Here is a 12,025-nt window from a genome sequence, read left to right as displayed (position 1 = left end):
TGCTGTCTGACACTCGTCACTACACAGCTCACGGTACTCTACGGGTATGTTTGCACTAGTTTTGCTGTCTGACACTCGTCACGACACAGCTCACGGTACTCTACGGGTATGTTTGCACTAGTTTTGCTGTCTGACACTCGTCACGACACAGCTCACGGTACTCTACGGGTATGTTTGCACTAGTTTTGCTGTCTGACACTCGTCACGACACAGCTCACGGTACTCTATGGGTATGTTTCCACTAGTTTTGCTGTCTGACACTCGTCACGACACAGCTCACGGTACTCTATGGGTATGTTTGCACTAGTTTTGCTGTCTGACACTCGTCACGACACGGCTCACGGTACTCTATGGGTATGTTTGCACTAGTTTTGCTGTCTGACACTCGTCACGACACAGCTCACGGTACTCTACGGGTATGTTTGCACTAGTTTTGCTGTCTGACACTCGTCACGATACCGCTCACGATACTGGAGTCTCTTAAAGAGATATCTTGTTGACCATGAGTCAACCAACACCAATGCACTACATTAGTTCTAGTCTATTGCACTCTACAACAGTCTGATTGGGAACCTGTTTCACGTGAAGTGTATCTGGAGTCCCTTCTTGGCCCTTTAATGATTTTCCGGCACTTTTTTTATATTTCGTTTCCCCCACTTATGTGTTGAATAATAGACTACAGAAAGCTTACAATTATTATTTACGTAGCTTGAACAATTCCGGACGAATCGAACAATGTTCATCTTATTAAGTAGCTTCATTTTGGTTTTAAGGTTGGAAGATCTAAGCGCTTTTATAACCTTTTAAACTTAAAGATCCTCTAAACCTCTGCAATTTTAATTTTTTAACGGATTTCCAACGTTTATTTTCACAAATTTAAATTAATTTCCGAAGAAGAAGGCTTACTTAATTTTGACGAATTCATACAGTTCCATCGGTGTTGCGAATCCCCCATCACAGATCAATTATTCTAAACAGACCATTTATTGTGTCCGACTGCCACGTATGGACGGACTTTTCTCCACCAAAGATAAGGGCATTTGAGTGTCTGGGATTTAGAGATCTTCCTGTGAGGTTGAAATCAGTATAGTTATCATTATAATTTCTTAAGTGGGCCAGAATCGCTTGCCTCGGCTGTAAGACGTATCCTGCAGCGGATCATTCCGAGGTAACGAATATTGGATTAGAATAGAGATGTTTTCTTTTTCTAATACATATTTAATTATTTCTATTCTAAATGTAATTATTCCCTCATGTCCCACATTGAATTAGAAAAATAGTGTTATATGCACAACACGTGCTGTGATGTTGTGTATTAAACAACATAATAAGTCTTTCTTAAATTTATTTATGGTTTTTATTTTAGTAAATTTAACTCTCGTTTCTACTCACCCTTAGAGTACCGTTGACTCAGGTTGTGTAACTTCACATGGTGAAATAAAGAGTTGAATTATTCATATAATCATATAAATTATCATTCGTTCAGATTTATTTATATCTCCACACAAAGTTTAGGGTTACAGTGGTTATTCTCGGAAACTTTAATTCAAGTTCAATAATAATGGTTTGAAGGAGGCTATTTGTTTTACCATAATATGTGATTCTAAACTTTAAATGACAGTTATTTTCTACTGAGAATATAACAAATTTGCATAACCGACGACAGATGTATTAACTTTACAGGCGTGTTAACTTCCCCTCCATACTTTTTGAGAATGGTAGAAAATAAAAATTATTACAAAATCTTCAATGTAGCTAAATGAAACCGCCGGTACAATTCTAATAGCAGTTTCAAATTCAAACTCTGTTATTGTATACTTAAACTACACAAACAGTAATGAAAAATCAGGCTCTATGTTTGTTTGAACAAGAACACGTAACAGAATAATGAAAATGAGTTCTAGAGGGTCTGGTCATGCTTGAGAGAGCTATCAAATAGTATAAACGTAATTTACATAGATGTATTCCTATAGAATAGGTTGGAGTTCTAAACCCAGCTGAGCAGCTGCAAGTCCGTCATCTTGACAGCGATAAGAAATATTTAACTCGGATAGTTCCATTGAAACCACCACTTTTACATCTTCTATTAAACGTCATCAGAATAAGAATAATTTATTCACACAATAGAACTCAAGGTTTCTGTGCAAGTCAAAACATCAGTATCAAAAGTCATTATAAAAAGTAACAGAACAGCATACAATTTAAAAGTAAAACACAATAAATTCTTGTAACAATTTTAAGTTATTCCTATTGCAAAAAATCGGTGTAGTCAAGCAGGTTATCACGAGAGCCTCGTGGAGACTGCAGAAAGCCTTCCCGATCAAGTAAGTTTGTTTGAATTTTTATTACATTTGGAAGTAAATTGTACAGTTTAGGACCAAAATAAAATATTGGAAAAGGTTGAATCTGAAACGGTCTGAAATTAGTTAATTTCTGTACCGTGTCTTATGATCATGATTTAAATGTAGAAAAATATTTTTATTTTGATAAACAAACATTGTCGAATGAAAAATGAGAAGGGAGGCCAAGGTAAGGAACTCACCAGATATTAAAAGCTCTCTACAGCTCTCATCTCATCTCATTCCCTAGACGACCCTTAACACTCTCTTTTGAAGAGTGAATACTCTATTATAGTTGATGGCACTAGAAAATTCCCAAAATATTATTCCGTACCTCAACTTTGACTCAAAGAAGCCTAAGTAACCCAGTTTAAGAACTTGTTATTGGTGCAGACCAGTCAGAAATCAAAGATGATATTGCGGTATAATGTTCTAACAGGGTACTAAAGTGACAGTTATTTAGAATAACGCTAGTGTCATCCGCGAAAAGAGTGACAGCAGGTTTTATGGTTATGTTGAAATGACTTTCAACGTGTTTTGGAAGATCATTAATGTATATGAGGAAAAGCAGAGGTCCAAGGATAGATCCCTGAGGCACTCCTGTCTTGATAACAGAAAAATACTGCTGGGAATTATTGCGGATTTCAACACATTAAACGCGCCCCAATAAGTAAGTTTTAAAACCAATTTGGGTGGATTTTGAGTACCAATCCTCGAAATCCATATATTTCACGTTTATCAAGAAGTATATATGCTGATCTACAACATCAAATGCCCTGCTGAGGTCACAAAAAGACCAAGGGTGTGCTGTCTAGAATCAAGAGAGGATATCATTCTTTTTATAGAGTTAGCTATGGGAAGTTCGGTGTTCGGAATCTTTATATATATACAGAGGGGTGCAAAAGTAGGTATACAGTTTTAGTTGGTTGGTAATACCCAAGTTAGCCACCTGATCAGCTGTGTAATACGTTTGCTACTAACAGCTGGCAATGTTTTCTCATTGTTACTGTTGTTATTATTACACTTCTGTCATCATGGCTGGTTACATGACCAACGATCAACGAAAGTGGGTTTTGAAAGAATATTGGAAGACAGAAAACTGTGAAAGAGTTCGAGAGAGATGGAGAGAAGAGTTTGATACACCACCACCAACCAGATTAAGTATTTATAGACTAAGAGATAAGTTTAACCTTACAGGATCTATCTGCAATGGTCCAAAGGCTGGACGACCAATCACTGTCACTACTCCTGAAAACGAAATGATTGTCGCGCAGACCTATGTTCAAAGCCCAAAAAAGTCAAGAAAAAGGGCATCAATTGAACTGGGCATTGAACGCAGATCTTTAGGACGCCTAATGAAACGGTTAGGTTTGAAAATGTACATTCCAAGACTTATTCATGGGCTAATAGAGGACGACCCTGATCGTCGACTGCAGTTTTGCGAGATAATGTTAAACAAGGAACTTCAAGGTGCGGGAATTATTCAAAAAATTGTTTGGAGCGATGAGGCTAATTTTAAGCTTTCAGGTGCAGTCAATAGACACAACTTTGTCTATTACTGTTTTGATAATCCACACTTGACATTCGAAGAACAGCTGAATCAACCTGGAGTAACAGTTTGGGCTAGCATTTCATGTAAATGTGTCATTGGACCTGTCATTTTTCATAACACTGTAGACCAACATGCATACAGGAACATGCTGACTGACGTTATACCACAAATCAAAATCCAGCAGGGTAATGAGGAATTCTACTTCCAACAAGATGGAGCTCCTGCCCACTATGCGACAATCGTGCGTGACCTACTAAATCGGGAGTTTCCTAACTCGTGGATCGGTCGAAGAGGATCGGTTGAATGGCCAGCAAGATCTCCCGATCTGACACCGATGGATTTTTTCTTTTGGGGAGTTGTCAAAGACAAGGTTTTTTAGAAAAAAAACCTCGTGATCTTAATCAGATGGTTGAATTCATTCGCCAAGCTTGCCAAGACATAGATGAAAATAAAGAACTTTGCCGAAAAGTGTGTTTAAGCGTAACTTCAAGGTTACAGCAGTGTGTTGACTGTGAAGGCAAACAATTTGAACACAAAAGGAAGTAAGTGTATTGGTGAAGTACAACACTTTTAAGAGTTAATTTCTGTTTCTTAACGCTCTTAAAATAGATTGTAAAAGTTTAGTTTTTGTAGAAATAAACCTACTTATTCTTTAACATATTTAATTACTGTATACCTACTTTTGCACCCCCCTGTATATATATATATATATATATATATATATATATATATATATATAAGTATATGTGTATATATATATATATATTATTGGCTAAGCGCTAGCGAAGCCTATTACTCGATGGGTTAGAAAAATTTCATTTTCTGTCCGCACGATATCTCGAAAACGAAGTGACCTATAGTCTTGAAATGTACACGAAGCGTCATTTCTATATGAGGAACTCTGAGTTCCATGATGGTACTTCTCACTGTATGAGATTTGTATGAGTGATAACGAATTTCTACAATGGTCATAAGCGTAACCAAAATGGCAACTAGAAAATATCAGAATGAATACATTTGTTAACATACTCAATACACTCATACGAGATTTAAACATATGAAGTATTCTAAGACATGTAGCCTAATTATCGCAACACATACGACATTATTTTATTGCGACTTGGTGTTTAGACTTTTATTATTTAAACATTGATATGAAACCCAATTTAATGGACAAAATTATTAATGTAACAGGTAATTATTATTAGTATGTTGTGACACGTGATGACGTATTTGGTAACTTCTATTTTATGGCACTTGTGTATTTTATGTAAATGAAGACATATCTTTATTTTCACTCTCTGTACGATTACGATATAAAGTAATAGTGGTCTCCACTGGTTTAACTGTGGTTTCCCGACAAATCGTATATGTGTAGGTCAGAGTAGTTTGTATTATATTTATATAGTGTTTTATAACTATTACATAGGTATATATCGGGCAAGATTCATCACTATAACGTAGTCGAAACCCAAGACGTTTTTGTTACTACAGAAAAAGTAAAGTAAATATGTCTTATTTTGCCAGTGAAACAAACTCTAACACTTGACCTAGAGACCAGCGACTTAAAGGTGACTTCTGAACCACCACCAACAGCCGGGCAGGCGGGCTGCTTTCAAAGACAGGATCGCTCAGCGGTCACCCATCCAAGCAGCAGCAACGCCCGACTTAGTTTGATCTGGTTATCCGCTACATCGCGCCATTGGCACAGTTTTACAGAACTAGGGATAGACACCAGTAATCGTGTTAAACCTTTCTACCCGCTACACCGCGACATTGGTACAGTTTTACAGAACTAGGGATAGACACCAGTAATCGTGTTAAACCTTTCTACCCGCTACACCGCGACATTGGCACAGTTTTACAGAACTAGGGATAGACACCAGTAATCGTGTTAAACCTTTCTACCCGCTACACCGCGACATTGGTACAGTTTTACAGAACTAGGGGTAGACACCAGTAATCGTGTTAAACCTTTCTACCCGCTACATCGCGACATTGGCACAGTTTCACAGAACTAGGGATAGACACCAGTAATCGTGTTAAACCTTTCTACCCGCTACACCGCGACATTGGCAGTTTCACAGAACTAGGGGTAGACACCAGTAATCGTGTTAAACCTTTCTACCCGCTACATCGCGACATTGGTACAGTTTTACAGAACTAGGGATAGACACCAGTAATCGTGTTAAACCTTTCTACCCGCTACACCGCGACATTGGCACAGTTTCACAGAACTAGGGATAGACTCCAGTAATCGTGTTAAACCTTTCTACCCGCTACACCGCGACATTGGCACAGTTTCACAGAACTAGGGATAGACACCAGTAATCGTGTTAAACCTTTCTATCCGCTACATCGCGCCATTGGCACAGTTTTACAGAACTAGGGGTAGACACCAGTAATCGTGTTAAACCTTTCTATCCGCTACACCGCGACATTGGCACAGTTTCACAGAACTAGGGATAGACACCAGTAATCGTGTTAAACCTTTCTACCCGCTACACCGCGACATTGGCACAGTTTCACAGAACTAGGGATAGACACCAGTAATCGTGTTGGATGACTTTCCCCACTTAGTTCGCGGGCGAACGCACGTTGATTATCTTGCTTTCCATGACGTGGAAAACCGATTTTTAGTCGAGAAAATTTTTTTTATTTCAAAAGCTTACCACACATTCACTGTTTTATCTATTTTGATTTCATATAATTAACGAAAATGACACGCTGCTAATTATTTTAAAAAGATATTCAATATTTTAGTAAATAAAATACACGTCACTCTCTCCTGGCATCATTTACGTATATACTGCAAAAGATTCGTATCCTTTATCGTCAACAGTTTTTATTTGGGCCCGATTATAACATGTTCCAAAATTGTGTTCAACATTCCTACCACTGCTCGTTGAATAATAAAAAATATATTTTTCCTGTCTTCTTACATGGTAACTTAAAGGGCTATAACCAAACGTTTCTTTGAATAAAAAACAAAACAAAAAACAATTACACCATCTTGAAATACTTATGATGTAATACTGCACACAAGTCGAGTGTAATATTGCTGGTAAAGGATTATCTGTAATGGGGGAGCTAAATGAGGTTAATCAGAATACAATCGGGTACTTATCATTGTAGCGCGGACATTTAAACATACGAGGTTTTTAGTTGAAGGACATGCCATTTGAAAAGTCCTATCTAAGTGATGGACACGAATTAAAAGAACCAAGTTCATCTGGCGAGGCCAGGAAAGCCAAGTCCAGCTTACAAAACTTTGAAAGCACCAAACAACATTCTATCAACCGGAAACTCGATGATCGCAGATATTTTATTGCATCGTTTGACAAGTTTTTCTCAACTCATAGGTGACCCTTGACTATGCTGAGCTCTATGATGACTATATCACGTATTTAAATATTTTATAAAAAGCATTTGATATAATACGTGTCTAATCCTTACAACACGTTCACAACCACTAATAACGTATGTAACTGTGAGTCCACTGGGATAACTCAATTTTAATAAAAAATGTTCTTATGTTGAAGTGCACACCATGGACTATGCGACGCAAGACTCCCCGCGCACAGACTACATTATCTATGCGGGGAGAATATTCCTGTAACTTCATCATTTATGTTCAGTGTGCGTACTTTAAGATGAGTAAAAACCACCGTGAGAGACCCACCACTGTCCAGTAAACTACTAGCTAGTAACGTCTACTAGTAACTTGTATATTTATTTCAATCCACATTTACATTATGTTTAAAGTTAGCATTTATTTATTAACACACAGTAATATACAGTTTCAATTATTGTATTATTTTACCTTTTATTTGATAATAATTTTTAAATGACCAAAATGGTTGATACCAAATTTTACATGAAAACTTTTCAAGGCAAGTAATTTCTAAATTTCTCCCTTTTACTTCTAAACATACTCGTACGTTATACAATATAATAGCAACTCCTTAACAACCGTCGCCTGTAACGTATAGTTTGGTTATGATATGGAGAAAAGAACTACGCTCATATTCATATTATTATTTACTGCAAAGCATAAAGATAAGTTTAAATAAAACAAAACGTGTATTCTAGTAAGGAATACAATTTCCTCTGGTAACAATAGGAAAATATCTAAGTTGGTACTTAGAAATAAATAAATAATAAGGTTGGAAAAGTAATTTTTCCAAATGAATTTTTGCTTTGGATATACACACATATCAAAGGCAAGTGGGCATAAAAGAATTAAACACAACACTCTGGACTTTTCTAAAATTTAATAAGAATGAGAAGTCTTATTATTACTAGCTAAGGCAGTGAGTTAGACCTTTATTTTCAGGACACTAAAAATTCCTAGGAATTAAACGAAAAATGTGTTTATTTTGAGGCTGAGTTAGCCCTCTCTTCCACTCAACCTCGATATATGAATATGCGTCCCCCAACAGAACAGAACTAAAATAACAAAATGTTTACGTTTTTGCAAAGATAATTTTCTAAATATCTGTTCATGAATTGTCGAATTTTGCATTGAGAATAAAACTGTAAAATCAGTAAACTAGAACTAAATACCTTTAATTTTCGCACCAAATCAGAAAGTTTGCGAAAAATATGGATTAACGGTTCTTGTACCACTACCCCTGTCATCGACAGAGCCTCTTCTGCGTGGGGGATACTTCAATTCCTGATGACAGGTTAAGCAATCTGGACTCAATTGCCGTATTTTGGAAATATAGGGCAGTAGGTCACTCGGGTACCGGAACATATTTCTTCTGGTATCCTGAATATAACTAAACTAAGAACAGTCTCAAGTACGGTCAGTTACCTGAGGTCCGGGATCCACGATGTGCCAGTGTCGGGAGCTGTGCTGCTAGTACAAGTACAGTGAGTGTGTGCAGTGTGCCGTGTGGCAAGTCATCTAGCAGTCACATCTCGCTAGGGGTGGGGGGGAGGGCATAGACACTGTCCGGCAGTCGCAGTGGCGTACACTGCATACTGAGAGCCCGGTCCTTCTTCAGAACACACACTACCTACATCAGCACTAAAGAGAAAAAACGTAAAGGTATACGCCTATACTCGTGCATTGTATAGTTTTGAAAAAAGTGAGAATAAATTTTAATTCGTGAAAACTAGTTAAATATATATCACGGCACTTTGGATAAACACTAATTACGGGTGAAATTAAGGTTATACGTCACACTGGATTAACATCTTGTTCCTCTTAACTAAATTGGGGGGGGGGGGGGGAGATTAATTTATGCGGGCGGCAGTTAAAGCTTTTGGCGTAGCTGTACGGTAGGAGGTCCAGGGCCGTGCTCAGCTTTGGCGGACCCCGTCATGTACCTCCACCCGCTCCCGTACAATTTTGGAGGGCCTAGTCCGAGCCCCCCGAAAAAACATATCTAAGTACAGGCCTGAGGAGGTCAAATAATAAATAAAACTGCTTAGAATGTCGAATGTATGTTTCAACGATTACTTATTTTCGACCCTTGTGACACGGATAATATAGGAATTTAAAATAAGAAAATTTAATTTAATCCTATTAGTTTTGGTATGGCTTCACTAATATCGGGGCTAGTGAATAACAGGCAGGAGTACGTTCAGTCTTAAAAACATTATGGGACAGTACAGTTCTATTTCGACATAGTCTAATATATAAATACAAACATTAGCGAGATGCTGTAAGACAGCAGTTATTTTTACCACAGCTTGTCATTTGGTTTTTTCTTGAGTTCTGTCTGTATTAGCTCTGTATTGGTCTTTTAAGTGTAATATCCATTTTTTTTTATAAGTTTGTAGATTGTTCTGTCCCCGTTGTTCTTTCGTGTTTGTGGTGGTTTTTGTTATTGTTTTATAAAAGTATATGTGTGGTTTAGTTGCCATTGTTTGGTCCAAAGATTTATATTTTTGTCGATAGTAGGACTTTACATGTTATACATTCCAGTACCGTACAATGTATGTATAGAAGTTATTTTTGCTGTTCACATTATAGACTGGAATGTATTCAGTAGTTCACCCAACACAAGTACTTTATAGAGCTAGCATATTAGGTTTTTAAAGTTTTGTAATTTTATGAGTTATGATACAAAATGAAATTTGTTAATTGTGCATTGGAATCGGTCTTATTTTAGGACAGCAAAACATAACTTCACTTAAACAAACCTTCTGACGGAGGCCAATTTTCATTGCATTGTTTATTATAATTTATCGCATAAAATGGCCGCTGATGGAAAACTCTTCTTCCTCTTTTTTTTCTTTTCGTTATAATAAGGGTTTACTTCTTTTTGTTATATATAATCAACACACATTTCACTAATATTTTGTGTCTGTTGCTGCGGCAGCGTAGCTGCCTTGTTTCGGCGATTCTGCATGGTCTCCTTTTACTGAGCACTGCGTTTTTTGTTATTTTATAAACTGAGGGAAAGCTAGTAGCCTGACTATTATGTGCCGGTTATTGACCCATTTCTTAGTAATATTAATTTTCCTGTCAGATATGCACGGTTGGTTGCAGAAACTAGAGGAAAAGCTCAGTACAAGGCACTCATGTCTCGGTGGGGTGACATGTAGGGCCGGAGAATTTGTCGTTAATCTTATATATATAAAAATCTTGAGTCACGATGTATGTTGCCAATAAACTCCAAAACGACTGAACCAATTTCAATCAAATTTCACATGTATCCGTAATTTAGTCTAACTTAGAAGATAGGATAGTTATTATCTGAATTATTCGCTTATGTCGTGAATATAAACGAATAAAATGAAGAAAAGTTTTCAAAGCGCCTGCACATTATAACCTGCAATTACGAGATAGATACGTATATTAAACAGTGAAACACTATTTGAAGGCGCTAAGTTATGATGTATAATTGTCTAAACTAAATTTTTGGTTGAACTTAAAGGTTGAGTGGTAGACCACTTTGTAATAAAATACATTATGCATGTACAATACATTTTTGACATATTTTCTTGATCGTGACATCAAGGTAAAATCTACATCGGGGTTGGAAATATAATTTACTTCAACCAGAAATGCTCATACGCGGGCAAAACTTACGAAAAGCGTGCGAAGCCGCGGGAAACAGCTAGTATTATATAATAATGGAACATGTGTCATTGTACAGGTATGGTATTTAATTCGCATGCAAAACAAATTTTAGTTTTTCTTGTAAATGTTATATATTCTTCAATATTCAAACGATGAATTATAAACATATTTAGATATTTCTTAATACTCTTTAAAATATGAAACAATATACAGATTTTGGATGGGTTTGAACCATACCTTTAAAATAAGGCACTTCCCACGATTCTACGGCTAAATTACGATCGTAAAAATGTTTGAAGTTTATCATTATTTTTATAGTGAACAAATCCAGACGACCGCTAGTACTAATGACAGGTAAACTTATTTTTTTACGCTTCGAAGTACAATTTTAACATTATTTTTAAACTAAAAATTAATCGTGAAAATGTTAAAATTAAACCTTGTGTAATTGGAAATTTGGTTGTAATGACAAAAGCGGTAATTCAGCTCAAAATTTGTAAATTGGATAGTAGCAGCCTATTTTTGTAACATTGCAGTTTGATTGAACCGGAATGTAACCCGTACACAATAATCGATTCCCGCATGATTATCTTCTTAACCGTAATTCGAAGGTGTGTACACATTTCAAATATAATTAATGGAGCTTAAACAACATTAAACCGGTGTGTGTTAAAAACGTTCTTTTAAATGGCACCAAAACATAATTGTAAACAAGAAGTAGGGGTGTAATAAAACTGTAATTAAGGAGGACCCAGACCCCCCACCCCCCTTCAGGATCCGCCCCTGCTACCTGTTACCACGGCCCTCACTTTCTCTAGCTTTCGTCATACAAGGCCCTCTGTCTCACCTTGACTTCTTGCGCTAGGCCTGCACCAGCCATCCACTCGATAATTTCATTGGCGTTGAGTAATTCTGCATATTTCTCGAGAGAAACAGAAAGGAAAGTGGCCTAACTCAGTTTTTAATCTTTGCAGTAGAGCAGCTCGGGCGGTCTTTATGTAACTGAAGTGTTGTTCTGCTTCGGTGTTATCATACGATCGCATTTTGATCACGCCTTTACACTAACCATCTCCAAAATGATTAACCTATAATATT

At 36.8% G+C, this 12,025-nt stretch overlaps 1 protein-coding gene across 1 annotated transcript in view; it reads right to left on the bottom strand.

The window, feature by feature from the left end:
- LOC124368783 (5-aminolevulinate synthase, nonspecific, mitochondrial-like) overlaps positions 1 to 8,806 on the bottom strand; it is a 43,664-nt gene extending 34,858 nt beyond the window's left edge. The window contains exon 1 of the mRNA XM_046826151.1: positions 8,711 to 8,806. The gene's annotated coding sequence lies outside the window, so the exon portion shown is untranslated. The remainder of the gene's footprint in view (positions 1 to 8,710) is intronic.
- Between the last annotated feature and the right edge of the window lie 3,219 nt (positions 8,807 to 12,025).

The sequence above is a fragment of the Homalodisca vitripennis genome, chromosome X (genome assembly GCF_021130785.1).
Source record: "Homalodisca vitripennis isolate AUS2020 chromosome X, UT_GWSS_2.1, whole genome shotgun sequence".
Taxonomy (NCBI): Eukaryota; Metazoa; Arthropoda; class Insecta; order Hemiptera; family Cicadellidae; genus Homalodisca; species Homalodisca vitripennis.
Note: the sequence above shows the minus strand (reverse complement) of the source record. Positions and strands in the feature narration are given on the sequence as shown.